We start from the raw sequence: 13,162 nt of genomic DNA, 5'->3' as shown, positions 1-13,162 counted from the left end.
TCTGTATGGTAACACACACTTCTAAAATACTAAACTTAAAGGAAACCCGTTTAATTATGGGGTAGTAATGATTAGAGGCTGTTTGTTGAGTATCACACACTGAAGCTTATGTAATTCATGCTTGCATGTGTTTCCAACCTTTGATGCCATTTTAGAGATCAGGGAGCCAGTTAAGAGAGCTGAAATAAGTCACCCAATATGTCCTGGGGCCTCTGCTCAGAATGCTTCTCGTGGCTTGGAGTGCCGTCTTCCTGCTGCACTGCCACCACTTGATCTGAGCATAATTTCTTCAGGTAAATATGGACTAAAAAGTTTCTCTGGTGGTATCTCCTGGAGATTTACACCCTTGCTTAGAGTGGGATGTATTCTAGTTCCTGTCATGCCACTGATTTGCCTTGGATAGCCCACTTGATGCTTTTCTATTGTTTTTGTCTTTAAAATACAGCCAGCCATTTAGTAAATGAATTTAAATGATTTTCAAGGTGAATTGTTAACTCTTACCCTATTTTCTAATGCCCAGCATGCTTCAGTGTAGCCTCCTTGAATAGCTAGATAAACATATTCAGATCATTCAGATCAGTTTAGATACCGGCTTGAGACTGCAGGAAGACCAGTTTTCTATAGAAAATGATACTGGGCAGTTTGTATTTGTGTGGCATGGCTGCCTTCCATTAGCAAGTTTAATTAGGGTTAATTTGATGCCATTCTTCCTTTTAAAACTGATTTTGTTAGTTTTGGAATGTTTGCATGTTGTAATGATTTCACAGGGGTCCCAAGAGGAGTCTGGATAAAGTGAGATTGTAGTGGAACAGTACTGAGCTAAAATGGTTTGTATAATTAGGACAAAGACTTGGAGCCCAAGAGCTATTTGATGTGTGTGCAGAATTCACAGGGACTTTAGTGTAAAACATTATTTGCCCTCCCTTCCCTGAAGTCTCAGACACCTAAACCTTGAGCCCCAAGGTGAGGAGAGTGCTCTGGGGTACAGGATCCTGGAGGAGACAGGTCCTCACCCCTGGAGGGAGCCTTTTCTGCTGTAGAGAGAGGTTGCCATTGCTTGTGGGTGTACTCTTGATTGATTTGGTGATGTCACACTGTGGATGAGGTTGCAGTGGCTTGGAAGGGCTTTAGGGCAGGGGGCAGGGGACAGATTTTGTTTTCTAATTTGGCTTCCTGTGGAAGTACCTATTTCAGGTGCTCTATTTTGGTGTAAAGTTAGAAGGTATCAGGATTGACCTGGACGTTCCAAAAATAAAATGAGGAGCAGGCTATTACTGTGTGAGGTGATATAGTCAATTCATGTGTTCAATAGCCTTTTTCCCCTTGTGAAAATTCATAGGGATAGCTATAGAATTCTTACATGTATTTCTCTGTGTAATATATACATATATATATATAGATAGACAGATAGATAGATTGGAAGATAGTGTTGATTTAATGATAACAAAATAATTGCAAACACTGTACCAAGGATGTGATATTATGACAGGGAAGAAACATCACCAAAAAAACTGTGTTCTTGAGAAGAGAAAAGTATCTAATTACAATGTGTAGCTATGCATTCCAGGCTGAATTTTTTATGAAGTCTGATAGCTGAATAATTTACTGAGATCATCTCAGGAGAGGAAGGCTTTCTGATTAGTGGCTTTGTCTCAGTCTTACTGCATAAAAGCAAATCTGTGATAAGTGTACATGAACAGCAGAAGTGGTACTGCAGGTGGAAATGCACCCTCCTGGGTCCTGCTGGACCTTGCAGCTCAGCTTTGGAGGCCAGCTAGATGGGCCTGCTGGCGTGCCTGGTCCACCCGAGACAGGTTCTCCCAACATGTCTGAACTGGGTTCCAGGGGCTGATGCCAGAAGAACTCTCATCCATCCTAGGAATGACAGAAACAGCCACTCTGATTCTCTCTACATTAGGACCCGGGTTGTGAGCAACAGAGATCAAGTCAAGCTAGCTCAGAATTCATCAGTTCAAGCTAGTTTACAAGGGGGTTTATTTTAAGGCTCATGAAGCCTCAGGGTGATAATGGAGAATGAAGGCCAGACTTCAAAGAGGAACCAGGAATGGTGAATAAACAGCCACCAGGGACTCTGGGGAAGTGGGCCTCCTGGCTCCCAGCTCAGCGTGTGTTCTGATCTCTCCCTGCAAACAGCCTGCTCTTCTTGGGTCTCAGGGTCAGAACCACTCCTGAGCTTCTGTCCTGACGGTTCTCCTGAGTGAGGCAAAGCCTGGGAACCCCTGGGCTAAACAGCGCTGGGCATTGCAATGGAGTGGGAGGGGGAAAATGGGGGTGTCTTTTGTTAGCCTCACAGAAAATCTTGAGAAAACAAAAGGACTTGTAAGCTGACCCTCCCTGCAGGTGTGCAGAGGGAGCCACAGGCCTCTGTGGCAGCTCTGCAGGCAGTGGCCTCCTGCAGTCCTCAGGGAAACCAAGCCTCTCATGAGGGTGATGAATGGCAAGCAGTGTACCCAAAGCCTTGATGGGTCCCATGCCAGAGTTGTGATGCCGAAGAGTTGGGGCCTGAGCCTGAATGGAACATCAGTGGGGAGCCTGAGAATTGGAACCCCGATGCATGTGAGCCCTTCACACTGCCCAGGCAGCCCCCTCCAAGACCTCAGTGGGTGCCCAGCACCTCACAGCGGTGAGAAGGCAAGACCTTGGGGTGGCCTAAGGGAATGGGCACAGTGGAGAAAGGCCAGAGGCCAGACCCACTGCTGCAGTGCTCACATGCCCTGCACTGGTGTCCTGGCGGGACACCGGATGTGCACACAAGGACCACCACCTCCACTGCAGTGGTTCAGGTGGGGGGTTGGCCCCTCAAGAGCTGGCCTTTACCTTCAGAAAACACTTAATTTTCAGATTCGGGTCCTTTTAAAAATTCTGAATTGCATTGAAATTAAAGCCACAGCTCAATAAGCCACCACCTGTTTTATTAGTATGTAATCATGATAATGCCCAACCCTTCACAAGTCAGATCTTGGTAGAAACAAAGTCCCAATATTGAAATTAACCACCCTTCAAGTGCTAGGACTCAAATAACCATGCAGGAGACTCCTTTGGGCCTAAGCAGAGGGTCTGGATCCTGTTGGAGGTGGGAGATGGGGGACAGTTTCCTCACAGTTACTGTCTTCCCTCCAGGGACAGAAGCCACCCTGCGCCCTAAGGCTCAGCCTTGTGCCAGCAGAGCCCAAGCCTGCTGCTCACACCTTCCAAGATCAAACAGGAGCCATTAAAAACCAAATCCCTTGTCCCATGCTGGACTGGAGGTTTTAAGTGTGCAAACACGTTACTGCCTCCCATACCTGCTGGAGAGGCTGCCAGGTATGCAATCTGGTCATTTCTTGCCCCTCCCTCTGCTCAGCCCAGCCAAGTCCTGTGATGGGCCGGCACTGATCCTCCTGCCTCCTGCTAGCCTCGCACTAGCCACCCTCTGAGCACCCACCCCATGCTGAGCTTTGGTTCTCAATGCTTCTCTGATGCCCACCTCTGTGTGGGGTGTTCCTGCTGACCCCTCAGCATTCCCACTCTAGGGCTTGGCTGCGAGTTGCCCTCACGCTAAAGTGGTCTCGGGTGACTCCTGGAAGCCAGGGCTTCCTCTGCGCTGGCACCCTAATGGATGCTGCGTGCAGCATTCGTTAAGTAATGCTTTGGAGCAGATGTGCAGCCCAGGCCACCTGGCAGCTGTGGTGTGAGACTCGCCCTGGCCTGTGCAAGGCCGTACTCCATCTGCTCCAGTGCTCTGAAGTTCTCCAGAGCAGTTTTGAAAGTTTGCAGCAAGAACATTCCAAATTCATTGCTCGTTTCTTGAATGTCTGGGTCAAAGCTTCGGAAGACTGGGGTGCAGGCCCGGATGTCATCCCTGCCGGCCCTCAGCAGCAGTGCATGCAGGTCCCTGGCAATCTCATCATATTTTTGCTGGTTGAATTTGGACATGGCCATCTCATCCTGGGGGTAGGCGGCACCCTCAGGGTAGCAGTCCTTGGGAACCAGGAATTAATTCTATGCACCGCAGCTCCGGGAGCTCGCAGAGAGCGGCAAAGAGATGCCTCAGGGCAACGGCCGACAGCAGGTTCCCCAGGAACCGGAGCTCACAGAGCCGGTGGCAGGGGCTCAGTGCCAGCCCCACCGTGCCCACATGATTGTCTTGGATGCTGCACTCCTCCAGGGTGAGGACCCTCAGTGTCGGGGCGGCCCAGCCCAGCAGCCTGGAGAAGGTGGAGGGGAACAGGTCAACAAGGCTGTGCCCACTGAGGTCTAGCACCTCCAGGTGGGTGGTGTGGGTGCAGGCCGCCAGGAAGGCCATGTCCGCGTGGTTCAGGGAGCAGTTGGCCAGGTCCAGCACTCTCAGCGGGGTCCCTAGGTTTCTGTGAGAAGACAGCACTGGTGAGGGGGACTCTGGGTGCAGACCGATGGAGCCTGGCTCAGAGGCCAGCAGACTGCAGCCTCTGGGCCAAATCCACCCACTGCCTAAGCTCAGCCTGAGAGCTGAAATGGTTTTTACACCTTTAAATAGCTGAAAAAATCAAAAGAATACTTAGTGACATGTGAAAATTATATGAAATTCCCATGCCAGTGTCCATAGGTAAAGCATTATAGGAACACAGCCACACTTATTCATTACAGGCTGCTGTGGCCGCCCTGTGGCCCCAGTGGGAGGGCCGAGGCGTTGAGACTGTGTGTCCCTGTGGTTGAAGAATCACCTTCACCTGAAAACAGGCCTGGCTTTGTCGTCAGCGGCTAGAATGGCAGATCCGTCTTGTCAATGAGCCACGTGCTCTGAGTGTGGGGACATGTTTGGCTCCCTGCTGAGCATGCCGTGTCTGCTGGAGGGGGAGATGTGTGGCTTGGCAGGGACTGAAACACTGGTTTCCCTCTGAGTGGAGAGAGGAAGCCCACAGTTTTAGGGCAGGAAGGGCCTCGGAGCCGTCTAGCCCAGCCTCAGCCTTGCCTGGGACCCTGCTGAGTCCTGATGCTGGTGGGGTGGGCAGCCGGCACCAGTAAATGCACAGCTTGCGGGGTGAGGCTCTGCTCTGGCTGGTGAGGAGTGGCACCCCTATCTGGGTACTTGCTTGGTCCCCTGCTCTCCAGCACACTGGGCCAGGGTCTGGTGTCACTTGGCTGAGTGCTCAGTGAAGAGGATGTCCAGGGTCCTGAGGTCTGTCCCACATCCTCCTGTTGAGATAGCCTCCTGCCCACCTCTTGCCCCTGTACCCTGCATGGAGCCCCTGGCATCTACCCCACAGCGAGCTCTCTGCAGCTTTGCCCAGCCCTGCATGGTGGAAAATGTTCCTACTTGCATCTTTCCTACCCCCTCCCCCACCCACAAGGAAACCCCACCGACTCTCATCCACATCAGGCCCGGGGCTGAGCACCTCTCCCCACCTGCCCCACCCATACCTGCACCTTGAATCTGGATTCATAAAAGGGTTGAGGGAACAGGCCCGACAGCCAAGCCTAGGAGGCCTGTGTCTGGGAGCTTGGATTTGGGCGGCGTCTCTGGCCCACTTGTCTGTATGAACAGTGTGGTTCATGCTAAACACCTGCCCCTTTTTGGCCTCTTGGTGTGTGCCAGGCTGAGATACCCACCTAACCCCGTCTCATGGCCAGGTCCCATTTTATGGCCCCTCAGTGCATCCTCAACCTGCCCAGGAGGCCCTGTGTGATCCTGACTCCACTGGGATGCTGGGGGCTGTCCGTGCTATTGCTACAGACTCAACCAAGCAGTTTCTGGATCTTCCCAGTCAGCGTGGAGAAGGCCACACTCAGCTCACTGAGCTGGCTCATTTGGCTGAGCTCCCAGGAGATGGAGGTGAAGAAGGGGTCCTCACTGTCAGGGGCTGGGGGGCTGCCAGGGGGAGGGTCGAAGGCCTTGGCAGGCAAGGTGAGTGAGGCCAGCCAGGGGAAGCCCACCTGGGTCAGCAGCTGCTGCACGTGGCCTGCATGCAGCCACACATTGTGTACCAATTCCAGCCTGTGCAGCTCCTGGAGCCCCGCCAGACGCAGCATGTGTAGGAGCTGGCCAGGGTCCAGGCTGTCCGCCCTGAAGGAGAGGCAGTGCAGCTGCAGGGGAGTGGGGCCTATCGGCCCCAGGGCCTGCACCACCACCTTGAAGTTGCCATCGGTGACAAAGAGATCAGCGAGGACCTGGATGGGCCTCTGATCTGTGCAGGGCTCTGTCTGCAGCTGGCACCAGCACAGCAGCTCCGTGCAGCCCCACCTGCCCAGCGCCCTCCCACAGGCGCACTGCTGCACCTGCATGTCTCAGATTCCTGTGAGGTCGGCCATTCGCAGCCACCTCCAGCCTTTGGCCCTGCACAGAGGCCTCCAGGCAGGCCCAGCAGGCCCGGTCCCGCAGGTCCACTGGATGCTCTGTGCTGGGCCCCAGCAGGGCGCTCAGCCTGAACTCCTCCAGCGGCCAGTGCCCCAGCAGAACGTGGATCACCTCTGCCTGCTCCAGAAAGTAGCTGGCTTTGAACAGGAGCAGGTAGATGAGGTGGGCCACAGCGTCCAGGCTCCGCCGGGCTACCTGGGGCTGGGACACCAGGGCCTCAGCAGAACAGGAGCGCAGCAACCTCATCCTGTTTGTCTTTGGCCGCCCTCCTCCTCCTTCTCCAAGGGGCATGTGCCCTTCTCACTATTTTTAGCTGCATCTGCTTGAGCTGCTTGCTTTTGGGCAGAAGGTACCAGCCAGCGCTGCAGTCATCTGATGGCTATTTTGGTCCCGGGTGCCTGTTTGACTCTGGCCGTGGGGCTGTTGGGAGGTGGCCACCCTGTCCCTTGTGCTTAGCTGGTGAAAGCAGAGCTGCCTGAGGGCCGGGCTGCGGGGTCTGCTGCACACCGGGTGGAACACGTCTGGGACCCTCCATGGAGAATGAAGTCAGGCCCTGGGCCACAAACTTCATCAGGGGCCCCGGGGCTGGACTCCCACCCTTGACTTGTCTGGGCCCTGGGGATGTGGTACCAGGAATGGGGATGGCCCTACTGACAACTGTTTCTTCCATTTGCTTCCTCCCTCCTTTTCCTCTATCTTCCTTGAGGACCTGGGCAGGCTCTGGCTTCCCCACCTTCCATGGGAGGAACCATGGCCAGAGTGAGCTGGGAGGACACGCGACGCATCCTGGTGGGCTGGGAGGGGCCGAGCTCAGAGCTGCCGCCAGCCCAAGGGTCTGCCTGTCTTTGAGTCCATCTCCTTATCTGCTCTCAGGACCTGGCGGCAGGTGAGATGTGGTGTCTGCAGGGTGGCAGAACCCAGCGCCTGATGTATGCTGCTTGGTGCCAGGATCATTTTGAGCTGAGGGTTCTTGAGAAGCAGTAAGCATAAGGGCACTGACCCTCTCTTCATCCCAAACAGGAGCAGAAACTCCAGTGAGAGTCCTGCCCCCATACCACTGTATCGGGAAGAAAGAAGCGTTGTCACCAGAGGCGGGCCTGGAGCTCTGTGCTCACAGACTCCTTGGTGGGACTTCCTTTGCACAACTGCCTCTTCACTCCACCTAGTACAGAAACCCCTGGGCTGCCCACTTCTTCAGGTCCTCATTCGCTTATGGGGGTTCCCATTGCATGCACAACTTACGTGAAATAAATTGCATGCTTTTCTCTTGTTAATCTGTTTTTTGTTACAGAGCCCCAGCTTAGACCTAAGAGGAGCAAAAAAATTCTTCCAGTGGCGCCCAGTACTCATGGGTGTCAAATGATTATCTCATGACCAGACACCATTGCCAACATCACTGCTGAGGGAAGGGCTGGGCAGTTAGCTCACAGGCCAGCAGGGCCACGCTGGTCTTGGGGGTCATGGCTGGGACAGAGGGAGACAGAGACAGAGACAGACATGGGGAGACAGAGATAGAGAGACAGAGACAGAGACAGAGGGAGTCAGAGACAGACAGAGACAGAGGGAGACAGAGAGACAGAGAGAGGCAGAAAGACAGAGACAAAGATGGAGACAGAGAGACAGAGGGAGACAGAGACAGAGCTGGAGACAGAGAGGCTGTGTGAGAAGAGGAGGGAGTGGGCCAATGGATGTGCCGGGTGGGCTGCCACCCACTGGTGCCCGAGGGCCTGCCCTCCCTGCGGTCCCTGGGGGGGAAGGGCTGAAACCCATGTTGTCAGGCAGGTGAGGTTTGTGCATGAGGCTGTGGGACTTTGCCCCTGATATCACTTGAGGGTGAGTGGCATGGACGTGGGTGTAGACTGGGCAGACCCCAGAGTTAGGCCCAGGGCCACATCCCCTCAGGGAGGCAGGAGCTGGCTCCCTGGGTGGGGTTCATAGGTGACATCCTGGATCCCACAGACCAAGTAAGAGAAGCACAGCCAGGTCATGGGAAAGTAAGTCCCATTTATTTATGTTCCTAAACTTTGGAACATGCCATCTTGAAACAAAGTAACAAAGAAACTGTTACCAGCAGACCGCACACGAATTCTTCCTCTGCAGGTGCAGAGCTCTCCTTGGCACAACGTCACCTCCTTCCACGAGGGCACCATCCCATTGGCCGCGCCCCTGCCACAACCGGGGTCCCACCCCACAACCTGTGGCCTCAGCCCCTCACTAGCAGTGCAACCAGTTAAAAAGGAAATGGAATCGAACTTCCAGCTGTACTCAGAGGTACCTGCGCCAGGAAACACCTTGGAGGGGCTGCTTGGGACCCTCACCCACCAGGCCATGTTGTCAGGAAGGTTGCTGAGATGCCCCCACCTGCCTGGGCCCCCACACACTGGGGCAGTCCATGTGCTTCCACTCTGGCGGGGCTAGGGTGTGTGGGAGGCCAGGGAAGCATGGTCTTGGGGGGCTGGTGGGGCCAGGAGGAGCTGGGCAGGCAGGTGGGAGGAAGGCTGTGCAATGCCCAGGCAGGCGGGACCCGAGGCATGTGACCTCCAGGCTGGTGAGCGGGCATGGGGGTGGTCCTGCTTCCTTGGGCACAAGTCTGCTAGTGGTTCCTTCCTCTATGACTGGGACTCTCCCTACAGAGAAGCATCCATCACAGACTCAAAAGAACGAACTGCTCCACCTGCTGGGCCCCGCCAGCCCTGCCCCACCTGGGACAGCAGAGGCCTTGTGTGGCCAGGGTGCCTGCAAGGTGCTCTCAGAATACCAACAGGTGCCTTTAAAAAGGCAGCAGCTGGGGCCAGGCCAGTGGAAACGGTGTCCTCTGCATGGCTGACTTCCCTGGACAGACACCCATGTGCAGAAGCCCCGGTGGACCCCCTCAGCCAGCATGTGGGGTCTGTGGGTAAAAAGGTTTGGCCTTGAAACATGTCAGTTCTGCTTGCTGTTGCAGTCCTGGAACACGGGTGTGTGAAAGTGCATTTGCGTGTGTCTCAGGAGCAGCCGCTCTTGTGAGCTGAAGGAACTTAGATGATTTGAAATGTGGTTTGTGTAAAACAGTCTCACTATTTTACAGGCACACGGAGTCCACACTGACATGCAGTCTTGGAACTTGATCTCTGACCCACGTACGTACCTGGAGGTCGTCTGTGTAAGCTTGGCATTGGGAGGCAGTGGGGTGGCGGGAGCTGGTGGGCTGGGGGCACGGCGGCGGTAGGGCTGTTGCTTTGTTGTCTGATGTCATTTGTGCCTCCCCAGCTCCATGCCCAGAACATCCAGGCCCTGAGAACCTGCTGGACTTGCCCGGCCAGTGGGCCATGGCTCTGCCATGCGACTACTGTGATGTGGATTTGTGGTGTGTGTGGAAACCGTAGTGCCATGCTGTGGCTCTGCTGACCTCAGAGCCCCTGTTGACCGGGTGCCATGTCCCGGGGCACACGCAGGTGTCAGGGAAACCCCGTCTGGGAAGGAGAGGGCACTTCGTCCCCTAGGAGCTGCTCCTGGCTGAGCAGTGCCCCAAGAATATGTGCTCTGCCCTCTTGGATATGCTGGTTAGCAGGGGTTTCAGGCAGCAAGAACCCAGGGAGGTCAGTAGGGGTTGGGGAGCAAGGGGAGCAGCCTCCTGGCCAGGTACCTCCCCTCTGTGCTGTAACATCTGTCCTGGTGGGGCAGCTGTGCCATGGAAGCATCTGAGGGAGCCTGGGCAGTGACAGCAAGTGGGAGGCCCCATTACTTGGGGGTTACCTGAAAAGCCTGTCACACACAGGGTGTGCTTTGTCGGCCCATCAAACTACGGTCCAGTAGCCTAAGTCATGGGTGGTTTTGATCTGCTGGAAGGGGAGGGAGTCACCGATCAGAACTGGGGTCACTGGCCATCAGGAGCGACCTAGGGGATGCACCCTAAGGGCCCGGTCCTCGGACTCTAGGCTCAGCACACCCTCAAGATCGGGCCTTCCCTTCTGGTGCTGCCTAGGCAGGCATCTGGGGGTGTTTCCCAGAGGTGGGGGCTGCTCTTGCAGAGTGAAGATGTCCATGACCAGGGGTGGGTGGGGGCTGGCTGAGGCTCTGAGAAGGTCTCTTTGAAGGAGATGGCTGTGGTTTCCTGTCTGATTGGCCCCTTTCCCAGGTCGCCTCAGGCCCTCTCAGGGGACCGTGTTTCCACGTGTACATCTAGGGTGGTGTCTGGGGCCTCCTGTTCTCCCTGAAACAGGTGGGGGCAGACACCAGGCCCTCCCAACTCCCCAAGGTAAAAGCACATTTTGTATCAGCCCTAGGGAGGGTGGGATTTGCACACTTGCCAGAGACTTGCCAGAGGGGCCCTATTTTGGCAGATCCCTGACCCTCAGCAGCAGTGGCATCCAGCATGCATTTCACAGGGCTGGGTTCAGAAACTGCCCACTGACCGCCAGCCCTCCACCCAGGATGTGGGGCTCTGATGAGGAAGCCAGAGCCCACACCACCCGCCTGGGACCAGCACGTGGCCGATGGCATGGGTGCAGGCCTCTGCGTGGTGGTAGAATCAGAGCCCGGAGAAGACCCCAGGTCTCTGCTGTTCAGTGGCACCCAGCATGGTGCCAGACCTTTGGTTCCACAGCCAGGCTTGCTGGGAACCTGGCATGGAGGTGTGGGTGAGGAGCCAGTCCCCAGGGGTCTGTGTGGCCCAGGGAGACCCAACATCGTCTGGCACGCACGGGGCCCCATCACAGCCCCACCTGGGCCTCTTGTGTAGGGGTCTCAGAAGGTACTCACGATTCTGGTGACCTGGCCTCTGCTGAGTGGCAGATGTGAGCCCCTCTGTGGAAGACTGGGGGGAGGCACCCTGGGGTCCTTGTCAGAGAACAGCCCCTGGGAGGACGGGGCTGCTGTCCCCCAAGATGCTCTGTGTGGACCTGGTCCCTGAGAAGAAAAGCCACTTCAGGATTGGACCATCGGCTTGCCACCCTCCAGTGCCCGGCTGCCCCTCCCACCCATCGTGCCCACCACTCAGGGGCCCCTGAAGCTCTTAAATTGGGAATGAGGTATTTCCTGCTCAGCATGCAGATTTATGATGTGACAACCTGTGAGGCTGGCTCTAAGCAGAAAGGACAGACAGCTGGGTGTCTGGCACCGCTGCGCTTGTGAACAGGTCCCTGGCCTGTCCATCTGCAACAGAGCAGGCCCGTGGGATTTAAGGTCCGGGGAGAGGTGCTCTGGAGACCTCTCCACCATCAGGAAGCCTCCGGCTCACAGGCCAGGATGTGCAGGTCAACAGGGAGACAGAAAATTAGGCCAAGTGAGGAAGGACTTCAGGGTGTATACAGAAGCTGCACCAGGCAGGGCCGGAGCAGCCTCTGCACAGTCTCCACTGCAGGGGCTGTCCTGCATCACCCTGGGCCAAGCGTAGCCTCAGGGTCCAGGCATGGGGTCAAGCCTAACTGGTGCAGTCACACCTCCCATGTGCCCAGCTGGTGCCTGCCTGCTTGCTGCTCTGTGGGGATAAGGTGCTGTTTCTACCCTAGTGCAGGATGGCTGAGCTGAGCTCGTGAAGGCATACCTACCCCAAGTCTGTAGTTCTGGCTCTGTGATGGGGGAAGGCAGAGCCCACCTGCCAGCCCAGGTGCGAGCCACCTCCATCACCTCCTGGAGAGTGTCACCGCTCTGGGCTGGCAATGCTGGCACATGCCCAGCCTTGCTCCATGCAGGCCTTCCCAGGGCATCAGCCCAGACCTGGGGTGTGGGTGGGGAGGGCAGCCCAAGGTTGCACACAGCACCTGGGTGCCCCAAGTAGGTCTCACCTGATGCTTCGGCCCATACACAGACACCTTTGTGGTCAGGTGATGCCTCAGAGATGTTTTCATGGTAGCAATGGCACATTCTGGGCTTGAGTGGGCACCTGGCCTGGCACTATCACCCAGGGATGGGCCTGTTTATGGAATGGGTGTCCTGGGGGGTCACCAGAAACTGCGGTTGTCCATGCCACGCCTGCCTACTGTCCACTTTAAGGGGGTGAGAAAACAAGCCCCCGTGGTTCTGTGCGCATATCTGTTCCTGTGCGCATATCTGCTCCATCTCCATGGGGATGTGTGCTTGCTTGTGCTTATACGAGATGCTGCTCAATTGGGAAACGACTGACAAAGCACACTGCTCCCCAAGTGCAGGGTGACAGCTCTGGACTTGTGCGCACCGTGAGGCCCGTGCAGCCTGCAGGAGCGCCCTTGTCCTCATTTGCGTTGACGTGATTGTGTGCGGCCACCCCAGGCCCCTTCCTGGTTAGCCCTCCGCTCCTCACTACTTCTCCTTCCTGTGAGCTTTCGGACTGAGCTTCTCTGATGAACCCACCTCAGCTGCTCTGGTGTCGCATTTGCCGAATCTTGGTTTTGTTATTTCCGTGGTGCTTGTGGAGCAATTTCACCCATCCAGAAACCTTCCTCCACCCCTCCTTCCACATGCTGCCATGTCACTGGTCTTGCCCACACGTGTGATAAACCTCAAGTCCAATGCTGTCATGTTTGTGTTTTCTGTATATGTGGCAGCTGCCTGTCCTCTGCAGATCCGGACGATGGAGAAGCCTGATGCCCCACACTCTGCCCTGCACAGGCCTCCTTTCTGTCAGCAGTTTCCCGGTCCCTGAAGAGGCCCTTGAATGTTTCAGCCTGCTCGGGTGCAGTCGTTTTAGCTTCCGCATGCTTGAAATGACTTTATTTCACCATTTTTGAAAGACACTTTTGTCAGGTATGAATTCTAGTTTGACAGCTTCTCCTTTTAGGGTGTCACAGATGAGACGCCGTCCCGCTCCCAGTGAGGGGCCTGCAGCCACCCCCAACCACTCACCTGTACAGAGCCTGCCATCTTCCTTTG

At 55.6% G+C, this 13,162-nt stretch overlaps 1 pseudogene; it reads right to left on the bottom strand.

Annotated features, from left to right (window-relative positions):
• Positions 1-3,612: 3,612 nt before the first annotated feature.
• Positions 3,613-7,214, bottom strand: LOC118933188 (leucine-rich repeat-containing protein 14B-like; annotated as a pseudogene).
• Between the last annotated feature and the right edge of the window lie 5,948 nt (positions 7,215-13,162).

The sequence above is a fragment of the Manis pentadactyla genome, chromosome 1, assembly GCF_030020395.1.
Source record: "Manis pentadactyla isolate mManPen7 chromosome 1, mManPen7.hap1, whole genome shotgun sequence".
NCBI lineage: Eukaryota > Metazoa > Chordata > Mammalia > Pholidota > Manidae > Manis > Manis pentadactyla.
The sequence above is the reverse complement of the archived record's forward strand: the minus strand, read 5'-3'. Positions and strand labels throughout refer to the sequence as shown.